This window comes from Molothrus aeneus, chromosome 10, assembly GCF_037042795.1.
Source record: "Molothrus aeneus isolate 106 chromosome 10, BPBGC_Maene_1.0, whole genome shotgun sequence".
NCBI lineage: Eukaryota > Metazoa > Chordata > Aves > Passeriformes > Icteridae > Molothrus > Molothrus aeneus.
Genome location: NC_089655.1, coordinates 12,842,517 through 12,853,719, shown reverse-complemented (window position 1 = coordinate 12,853,719; position 11,203 = coordinate 12,842,517). Strand labels below are relative to the sequence as shown.

At 39.4% G+C, this 11,203-nt stretch overlaps 1 long non-coding RNA gene across 1 annotated transcript; it reads left to right on the top strand.

Annotated features, from left to right (window-relative positions):
- Positions 1-6,652: 6,652 nt before the first annotated feature.
- On the top strand, positions 6,653-10,348 carry LOC136560873 (uncharacterized). The gene is made up of 3 exons (XR_010784212.1): positions 6,653-6,865; positions 10,069-10,129; positions 10,239-10,348. It is a non-coding gene; the product is annotated as an uncharacterized lncRNA (long non-coding RNA).
- Positions 10,349-11,203: the final 855 nt, after the last annotated feature.

The following is an 11,203-nucleotide window of genomic DNA, read 5'->3' as shown; positions in this document are numbered from 1 at the left end:
GCTTGAGCCATCCTAAGTTCCAGCGTGTGTTCTCATTGGCAGCATGATGTTAATAAATCATCAGAGCCCCATTGATCAACTGGCTTATTTAACACTGTACAAACAGCAAGAACAGCCACAAGCCCCACTCTTTGCAGTTAGGAAAGTTAATTATTTCACACTGACAGGTTATTAAGTTCTCTCTAGCCCCAGAGTTAAAACAAAAAATATTCAGAAGAGGTTTTTGGGCAAAGAACAAGTTTGGTCAGATCTGATCCCAGATTGAGCATATCTGTTCCAGGTGAGACCATCACTGCCAGCTCCGTTAAGAGCCTCAGCTTCTACACCTGAAAATGGAGGAAATTATCTTGGCCCTTACAATGTGGTTACAGATTGACTGGGTCCCATTCATTTCAACCCATTTTCTAATCCTGCCATAGGATAGCAACTCCCAAGTGCTGCAATCTTTAAGCAATTATCTTAGACTTCAGTCTGACTCTGCTCATTACATGTTTCTCTGCTCTCCATTCCCTGCTCATCTTTCTTTGATGTTGCATTTTTTACATTACTTTCCCCACATGCACTTGTGGGATTCAGCCTGTATTTGCCTTATTAAAACTTTCACTATCTTCATAATGAACTGGCTCCATTTTCTCATTTCATGTAATGAAAAGAAACCGCTGTCAAATAGCTAACATTAATGGCACAAATTTCTGCATCTCTCTAAACAGAAACACTTAGATCTCCACCTGAAAAATTTAGTGTAATTTGATCTGTCTCCTTCAAAACACCAGCCTGGTACCTAAATTAGGTCTTAGATTGGAACTGTCATCAAGACTCTTTACTCTAGGGGAAAACAGAAATATTTGGAAAATAATTCAGTCCATACAAGGCGAATCACTAAATACAAGGTGAAGATATGTGAAAACTCTCCATGGAGTAGAGGAGCTGACACAGACCCCTGGAGTCCTGACTTCACATCCTTTGCAGAAGGAACATCCACATATATCATATTCTTCAGCATGCCAAAAAGGTAATGCAGAGGAGATAAGAGAAAGGGTCTGAAGATCCTGACTGCCATGGAAATGAACAAGTGTCCCTATTTTTTCTGAGACCAGAAGTGTGGGGATTAAATGAAGGCAGCATGCACAGCCCCAGAAGGAACCACAATGGTTCTACACAGTGTGAGCCTGCATGCTGTGATTATTGATCCTTTATGGGGCAGGGCAGGAGGCAACTGGAAAAGTTCATGGAAGAGAAATCCAGCAAGGTCTGCTAGTGGGAAGCTTCTAAGCTGCAAATTTCTGGAGGCTGGCAAAGTTTTGTGGCTAAGTATCACTAAATCTTTGTTCCTTGTTTGTATCAATTCCCAGGCAACCCTGTGGTCACTGTTAAGGCCAACAGGGCTGAACACATCTTGCAGAAGCTGGTAAGACCTATTTTATCATATTCAGTACCTCAGCTGCCTTCATTTGGTGGAGGGAATCTGTCTCAGTTCACAAAGTGTGGTTATGGGGTCTCTGTGGGGACCTACTCCTGGGCCTGCTCTGGCAGCCAAGTTCCACCTATGCAATAGCATTTGTTAAAATGAAGTTTCTAATACAGCATTAAATTGCATTTGAAATGAATGAGCTGATAGAAATGCTATCCCAATGATCACATTTCAGTTCAGCAAGACTGGATTTCTTTTCATTTGAGGGAGCTATGATCTAATTTTGTGTCTTTCCAGCAGATTTTTATTCCTCCTAGTTGGCAGTGTACTGGGCTAAATTCTAGTAAAACACACAAATATTTTCTAACTGCAAACCATCATGTTTCAGTGGTCTCAGCTTTTCGGATTGTTTTCTGCAACTGTTATTACTATGCTATTGTAACCACCACTTTTTTCCAGACTGAATGTGCTGCTATTGAACTCTGATCCCATGGATAGATTGTGAGCAGCACCTTTAGTAGGATGGCAAATTTTGTCTGCTAAACCATGGCCATAAAATGAGCATTGTTTCTTTGTATACATTGACAAGTGAAAAAAAGAAACTAAGCTCTGCTTTTTTATTAATGGATGAATGATGTGAATTAAAATATTTGACCATTTTAAAGCATGGAGTGTGGATGTGCTAAGTTGTTTGTGGGATTGAATTTCTAATAACTTGTTTAATTGGAGGTTGAATTCAAGTCCAAATAGGCAGATCTTAATAGCCATATAAACCAGTAATCACACCACTAGGCAGATCTTGATGTGTCTTCAATAATTAATCTGGGCAGATATCCTTAAATAATTCAGTGATTTTTAATTAAAGAAAATAGGGTATTTAGTTGATTTTTTTTAGTCTGGGGAATATTTATCAACATGATTCCATGCTTTTACTTTTTTCTAATATATTTTCTTTCCCTGCTTGGTATTTTACGACTTTTGGATTCTTTCTTAGTTAAATATTTTTCTAAGAGCAGAGACTTTGATTTGTAAATGTGAATGTGATCAATAAAAACTTATGGCTTCAAAGTGTTCTTATTTATATTTAAATCCTCCCTCTCACCTGCTGTTTGTTGCTTTTTAGTTATGTCACCAATCCCACTGGAGCTCAAAAAATTTAGCTGGTCCTCTCTAAACTCCCAGACATGTTCTTTTCCCATGTACTCTTCCGTCCCTGCAGCTTCTGATGTAAAACAGATTTAAGTTTGTGTAGAGCAGAGGTCAACATGAAAGCCTAAAACAAAACAAAAAAAAAAGCTGGCATTCAACTTTTAGCTCTGGTTCTTATTATAACTCAAAGCTCTACTTTAGTAATTTAAAAATGGTAGTATTGTTCTACATCCATAACCTACCTTTCACCGAGTTTCTTAATGACTGTGATGCCCAGTTGAGATAAACTTCTAGACTGGCTGATGAGCATTTGGAAGAACTGCATGTGCCACGATGGTAAAACAGACAATTATTTTGCAAAATTATCTCTGTGATTTTTACATTTATTTTCCTACATTTATTGCAGCCAAGAGCAAAGCTTTGAACCCATTTCTCCTATTCCTAAGCAGTTATTTGCAAAATCATGACTTTGGTGAACCTTGGTATGGGTAGTGGGAGCAGTGGCTACACAAGATCCCTTCAGTGACAGATTTCCTAAAAGTTTATTGCCAAGTGCTTCAAACATTTATTAATTTTTTTTTAAACAGACCAACTTTTTAGTTCTGTATTTTGCAGTGTCACATCCCTTTCTGAAAGGCTCAGTAAATAATCATGAGTTAAGTGTTGAATGAGGATTAAATGCTGCATGTTATGGCTCAATGTGTTATTCCATTTACCAGTGTTGTGTGTATGTACCCAGCCTTCTGCATTTTTCAGTGTTAATCAGATGGAAATAACAATTGGAGGTGTAATTCAGTGTTGCGCTTAAGGTCATTAAACCCTGTGGTAATGGCTAAATCCAGAGCCTGCTGTGGCCTTATCAGGCAATTTGGAAAAGAAGGCAGTGCTGTGTCACTGAGACACTGCGAGCTGGACAATGGCTGCATCCCTGCTAAGGGACAAAGCCCCACTGTATCAATTTTTTTATTTAATTTTGTATTTTAACCTATGTGTAACATGTCTAAGGTGACAAGGATCTAACCTGGGTGCTCACCAGGCTCTCCTCTTCCAGGGAGAGGAGTGTACCCAGAACAGCCCTAGAGCTGCTCCTCAGTGAGCATCAAGAGTGTTTATCCTGTTCTTCAGTCCAACAGCTGTCTTGGGAGCAAATTTCTGTGGTAAAACTGCTTTTTTCATAGGAGTTTCATTCATGCAAAATGAATCCTGAGATGTGATAGAAAGTAAAGGAAGGTATTTGTGGTAATAATTAATTATAAATCAAAATAGAAAAAAAAAAGTATTGTAAAAGTTAAGGCCTTATCCTGCAGTGGGTTTGAAATCAGACTGAAGTTAGGAGGACAACAGGGGGTATGAGCCCCTTCGTGGGAGCTCAGTAAAGACTGTAGTCTGCACTCTGCAAAGGCTAAGACTAGGTCTCAGCTGTGAATTTGGTATTGATTTAGCACCTCTTTTGCATTCTTTCTTCAATGGTAATTTATTGTCCCCGTGGTAGAGAGGGCTTCTTTGTGGAGATAGAAGATAGGGTAGAATGTGGAGAGCAGATAAAAAAAGCACTGGTGAAACAGAGTCCTCTGAAAAAGTGGATGGAGGTGTTTTTATGCCTGATAGCTAAAAAAAACGATGGCCCTAGGCCCTCCAAATGTGTTTGATTCTTTTGTGTGCAATAAGGAATTTGAGCTCTTTGAGCTTTTTGGGGAAGGTCAGGTGGTTAATTTTGAAGTGTTTGCCACAGCTGTGTAAATGTTAGAGAATCCCATGAGGCCTCGAGCGCGTATTATAAACTCAGGAGCTCCGAGGTGGGCGTTGGAGGAGGCAGGACTTTGTCACAAGGAAACTGTTGATAGAAAGGGAGAGTTGTTTACAGATGATTCTGAGATGGAAGGAAGGGGAGAATATAATGTAATTTGGATCCTAGATGCCATGGGGTATTCAAGTAACATACATTCTTTACAGTGCACTGAATGCTAAACAATAAAATATTTGAGGAATTTCAACAAATGTTATTGTTAACTCCAAAGTGCTTAAAAGTCATTAATTAAATTTCAAAAAAAGCTCTATAAATTTAACATAATAGAAACAATACATGGAATGCATTTTTGTGATAATGTGGCACATTTTCAAGCAGTCTCTGATATTAAGGGTTATATACCTGGTCTTTTTATTGTTAGACTTAATATATATTATATCCTCCATTGTAACAGAAAAAGACTGAATAACTGAGACTTAGATATAATCTTAAGACTGCAATATTGTCCAGAAGGCAGTAATTTTCTTTCAAATCTGATAATCCATTTTCACTCTTGTTTCCATACTAATTACTCGAGCACATTGTTGTATGCTGATTGAAGTTCGAACACAAGAATTTCCTGGTCCTATTTCTACCCTTTTGCACTACAATATTGAAACATGGCTGCTCATAATCTTGAGGATTTTTTAATTATTGAAATCACCAAAAAGAATTTTTTATATTCTCTGGTAAGAGTAGAAGGTGATCACATCCAGTCTTGTGTATGATCAGTGAATCTGTCTGGGCAATGGGGCAGGTTACAGTATGGAAATGGGTTAAGCTGAAGAATGTGGTAAAAGATTTTTAAATTACTTTGGGGTTTATACATAGGAAGACAAGATTTTAAAAAACTCTCCCTTTGTTGATGATGCCATTGTTTTGGAGCATATTCTATACAACTCCAGAAGTTAAATTTTGCATTTCAATGGACTTGCAATTCTTCCTTTGGAAATACCATATACAGCCCCAAAATTACTACAGCTCTTCATCTTAGATCACATCCTGTGGAAAGAAACATTCTCAAGAATGTTCATTGGCACATTTTCACCATCATCGAGGGCTCAGATAAGAGTTCTTGTGCTTTTGGACTCCTCATATTCAAGAAATTATTGCATAGAAATATGGCAATGTGTTGCATTTTTTTTTGCTGGAGACTCAGATTCTCTCCCCTTTATTGTTCTTCCATAATCACTTCACAGAGGTTCAGCAAAAATAAATATTTACAGAGAGCTGGCTGTCTCCACTCACAAGCAGGGCAATCAAGACACTATTATTTTCATGAAAATTCTTTTTAAATCTTAAAAAAGATGCATTATAATTAATTACTTAAAACTTATTTTTCTCTTCCTTTTTTTACTGCCTTGCAGTTGGAGTCAAGTAAGTGAAAATTCTGTCTTCAGAATCTCAAGTTTCAAAAGAAACATAACTCTGGATTTTGGATGGTCTGACTTCCTTTTCCAGGGATGTGTCAAATCCAGTATTTCAGTTTGAAACACTGATGTGACAGACTGCCATAATGCAATGTGTTTAACCACCTCAGTGATGCATCAAGTGAAAGGAGTTCCCAAAGATTCAGTTCACACATGCACACACACACAAAAAAATGAGGGATAAACAGTATGGGAAGCGGAACATAAATCTTTTTCACATAGTTTGGCACAAATTCAATTATAATTTGTAGATGTTCAATCAATTAGACCACTCAGTTGTTTAACTTATAACTTTGAAGGCAGATTATCTTTTCCAAAGGGAAAGCGTCTCTTAACCAAGACCTTTTATGTTAACTGCTCCAGGAGGAAAATGCTACATTTGCCATAGAACATGAAGAGATTTGGGAGAAAAGTGTGTAATACCAGGATGTCTTTGGCTGAATTTCAAGATTTTGATAGGGAAAGGCTAGCTAAACCTTCAAACTGCCAAATGACACACAAACGACCTCCGCCCAGAAGAAAAAAAAATGTTTTTTCCCCCTCCTTAAATTAGAAATAGTAATCTAGTGTCTTTATAATGTTTAATACTTGTGGTGATAATTCAGTATTAGTTGCAGGTATATTTGGAAGAAACTGCATGAAAGCCCATTACATTGTCCTTAATTTTCAAATGCTTTCCAGAGTCTTACTTACACACCATTTTACTTGTGGCTTCTTTAATTTCAAAACCTGTCAATTCCCATACAAGATATCACAGTCTTCATACCTTATCAATAATCACTTCCAAACACTGGGAACTGCAGTTGGCACCTGGGTGCCATGGAGGGGAGACTTCTAAATATGGAGATACAGAAAGCTAAGAATGAGAGGGGAGGGAGGTCAACACCAACACAATATGCACTGTTGTGTTTTTTGAGTTCCAACTTTGTCATCAGGGCTGGGAAAACCCTTGTGTTAAACATTTTTTTCTGCTGCAGATGCAGAGCTTCCCTGTCAGAGAGCAGGAAGGGTTTGGCAGTCCCATGATGGCACCAGAAGCAACAGTGACACACAGGAGCTGGAGGTGTGTCCCTTCTGCCAACTTGCAGTGTGAGTTCATTGAATACACTTTATGTGGGCAAACCAGAGCTGTCTGCAGTCTGGGACCAAACTGGAGCACTTCATGACTGGCTGTGGTCCACTGACAAAACAACTGAAATATTGTTCAAACTGAAAACATTGCATTTACTCTCTCCTATTGAAGGCAGTTTCTGTGTTGTGTTGGCTGCACAAGAATTTTCACTGAGCATTGAACATGTAGACCAAAACTAAATCATAACCAGATTCTGTCTGAAATCTTGTCTGCCAAGAAGCTCAACAGAAATGATGTCTGTCCAAGCACTGCTGCTGCTGGGTTAAGACATAAGGCTGAGCTGCCTGACCAGCTCTGGCTGAGTGCAGGAGCCTTGGCTGCCTGCTTTTGACTGCATGTAACCTTTTCAAAAGCACCCAAATATCTTACAAGCCTGAATCTCACTGAAAGGCAGATAGCTGAGGGGTGACTAACATCAACAAAAGCCTAAATGCAGCGAAATTGCCTGGGATGGTCTCAGAAGCCTCAGAGCTCTCCTTCTGCTGGAGTTTGGGTAGTTGTGGAAGCTGCAGAGTTACCAGCTGCGTTAAACAGTGTTTAGTTGGCCAAAACTGGCTGATTTTTGGAAAAGTGAGTGGCTGCTAATTTTTTTCCACCTTCCATTAGCCATGGCTGTAGATCTGGGGTGGGGCTTTGCAATGGCCACGAGATATTGGTGTGTAGGTGCATGGTGCTCCTTGTGCCACCCAAGGTGGTGCTCAGTGTGGAGTGCTCCCACAAAACCTGTGGCCTGCCAGCTTTAATACAGTAAGGACTGGAAGATTTTTTTCCCTGTGGATCTTTTACATTCAAGTCAGGCTTCACATAGCCCACAGTCTAAAAAAAAAAAAAAGGAAAAAAATCTTTCACTACAGAGACAAATAGCAACATGTGGCTGGAAGATAACAGAAACGTACATGCAAGTGCAAAAATTAAATATGGAAATATGAAAATGAGGTTGGGTTTTTTCTAAGCAAAAGAACTGATCCATTTTTCATTGCTGGAAATTGCATGGGGTTTTATTTCCTCAGCAGCTGATCTCAGAAAAACAAAATAGAAAAAAAATATCCATAGATAAGACGCACCACCACTGTACCCTGAATTTTTGGTTTGCTTTGGAAGTGAGAGTCTTTTGCAAAACTTTTGCAGCTGGCCTGAAAAACAGCAACAAAAAAGATAAAGGCAAAATGGTACATTAGAGCTAAATAAATGTGCAGAATGCAGATGTGCAGCCTTTCTACCTTCCCTTCTCTGCCTTCAGTCTTCCTACAGTGTCATACCTTTCCAAGGAACACTGGATTTCTTTTAAAAGACTGTATCTTCATTTTTTCACTGTCATTTTCCACATCTCCTCCCTCCCCTTGTATCCCTTCTCCCTGTCTGCAGCCCACCTCTTTGCCAGATAGTTAATGTAAAAATGATTACCTCAGCTCCTTGCAGGCTCTGCCCCCGCTCTGTGGTGGTTTAAACAAGCTGCCTGGTTGCTGAAAAAAATCACAATGCTCAGCAACGAGGCTGGTTGTCTCTGAGCCGCATCATCCTGGAGGTGGCTGGTAAGAGCTGCCTCCAGGAGCAGCAGAGAGAGAGATACAGACTCCAGTGTTAAAGAGGCAGACTGTGGGGATCACTCTCTTCCTTCTCCTGTTAATGACTCAGTCTGTATTTACAGAGGAACAAAGTAAAAAAAAATACCCACCCATGGTCCTGTAATTTTCACTAGTCCCCAACAAATGAAATTATTTAAGTATTCTTTGGAAGGGATGAAAACGAGTTATCTAGTTTCCTCTTCCTATGCAAGGATTTTGTATGATTTTTGCCCATATTGCATTTTAAAGTGCATGGTTCTGGGATGTCCCTCACCAGGGGCCTTTGCTGTGTCAGGTACAATTAGAAACCGAGGCTAATTGGGGTCAATATTCCATTATATGAAGCAAAGTGATAGGGAAATGAGCTTTCATTTGAAGGTAACTGGTTCTGCTGTGTCTGTGCAGGCAGTCCTGACTGGAAAGAAACTGGGGCCTGTTTTGCACTTACAGACACCAAATTTTTGGGGTGCAAAATTAGCAGTGATTTATTGAGTTTTCCTATCAGAATACATCCCAAAAACTGCCAGTGCTCCAAGTCTGAGATATATTTTTTGCCCTGTAAAACACCAGTAAACACTTTCTGTTAAAAAAATTTAAAACACAGGGTTTGATAATCAATTAGCTTCAACATTATTTATAAAGACAGCTTGACAGCTTTCCATTAACCAAACAATAAATAATCTAAAATAGGGGTGGTTTATCAGTCCCATGCTATACAACATGAGCCACAAGACAGCCCACCCCTCGTAGAGGGGTGCTGGGCTCTGCAGTGTACCAGGAAAGGCCATTAAAAATAATTAGGGAATCTGGTCCCTTCTCTTTCCCATCTGACTAATAACAAGTTGTGCTTCAGAGCATGCTGTTCTAAAGATTGGAGAAGGCAGGACCAAAGTTAAGCCTGGAGGTGTACACACCAGGCAAACAGGGAAAAGAAAGAGAAAAAGAGTCTGGTCCTTTCTGTGGGTGTGTTGTGATATGCAGACTCCAAAGCAGAACTGAGACAGCCTCAGCATCCTTGCAGACAGTCCTTTCTAGCGTTCCCCTGGCTTGGCTGTTACTGCTGTCGTTTTCCTCTGGGTTTTTTGGTGGAATCACAAGGAGTCCCAGCCTCTAGGATGGTGTGGGTGCAGCAGATGCACCCAGCAGATGCTCAGCAGATCTGTGTCTGATGGCCTTCAGCGGTGATGTCTCCTGGTTAACAAAGTGCTCAGAACCCTGAGCAATGGGTATATGAACACAGAAGGGAGTAATCAGTGAGAAAATTACATGGGTTTTATAGTTCATATAAGCCTAAAGAACTTAGGGCTTTTTCTTTTCTTTTTTTTTTTTTTTTGACAGTGTAATATCATTATCCAAATGTGGCAGGCATCCTTTTATTGCCCTCCATACACTTTTCATTGCCACCCATGCACCCTGTTCCCACAATCTGTGTTTTAGTTTGCACAGGTATTTAATATTCTCAAATTGTTTCCACTGCTTTGAGATCTGATTTTATCTGTTTCCTTCTCTTTATGTTTACTTTTTCCTAACAATGCTTCTCATCAAACTTTTTCTTCCACTTGACTAACTCCTTTCTGATTGTTTTCACTCTCTAGAGAGCACCTATAATTTTCCTGGGCTAGTACCAAGCTTCTGATTGACGACTCCTCAGCTTTGGTGAGTATCCTTCACTGTCTCAGATGTACAAATTGTGTAGCTTAATTTGTCTTCATCTTCTTCCACCATACAGTACAGTTCCTTTGATCACTCTTCCTGGTTTCCTCAGGTCAACTGTTCATGTTCAGAGGTTCTGGAAGGGTGACCTACCCTGAAGACTCATGGTGCCTGCTCCTTTCCTGAATGGGAAACTGTAGACTTTTCTCTCCTCACTACCACCGATAACTCCAGGTATTTATTCAATATTCAATATTGTAATCAGAAGGAGATTATGAGATAGACTGCTTCTTGTGTTTAAAAGGTGCACAAAATGGTAAAAGCTTTTCATTTTGCTTACTCCTGATTGGCTCCAAGGAGATGAGAAAATGGAGATACAGACAGTTCCATACCTACTTGGAAGGTTTCAGTAATAAGAGAGGATTGCTCTGGCCTTTCTTCACCTCTCCATGATGCACTGAGGGCAGTGAACATCTGAGTTTCTGTGAGCACTGGAGCAGATTTCCTTCCCTGCCTTGTCAAGGGCTTGGTGAGACCAAGTCAAAGTACTGTGCACACTTTGAAACCAAGGGCAAATCAGACCCTTCTTTAATACACTGAGCATTCATTACCAAATTTCAGGGCGCATATTCCTTGGAATGATTGCTTAAAGATGGCTTAGATGAAAATGAAGGAGTATGATACATTCTTTTTACATAACTCCTCTTGTGGAATAGGGGGAGGATGTAAAAAACTACACAAAATTAGCAATACAGTAAGTTGTGTGCTCATACACCATCTATTAAATAAACAGCAGCTCTGCTAGAGAAGTATACCTGACCACAAGGCCTTTACCAGCTTTTATAAGAGCAAAATAGGCTATATGACATTTACTTAGTTCTTTGCTCTGTTTTGGAAAAAACTTTAGAGTTATTTGTCTTAAAATTTTTTTTAAAAATTAAAAATTGGCATAAAATCACACCACACACAAACAACCAAAGGAAAAAAAAAAAGAAAACCACAAACATTTTCTGCTTTCTAGTTCTTGTAGTTTCATTTTTTAAAAAATCTCTGAATCCAGTCCAAGGTGATAATTGT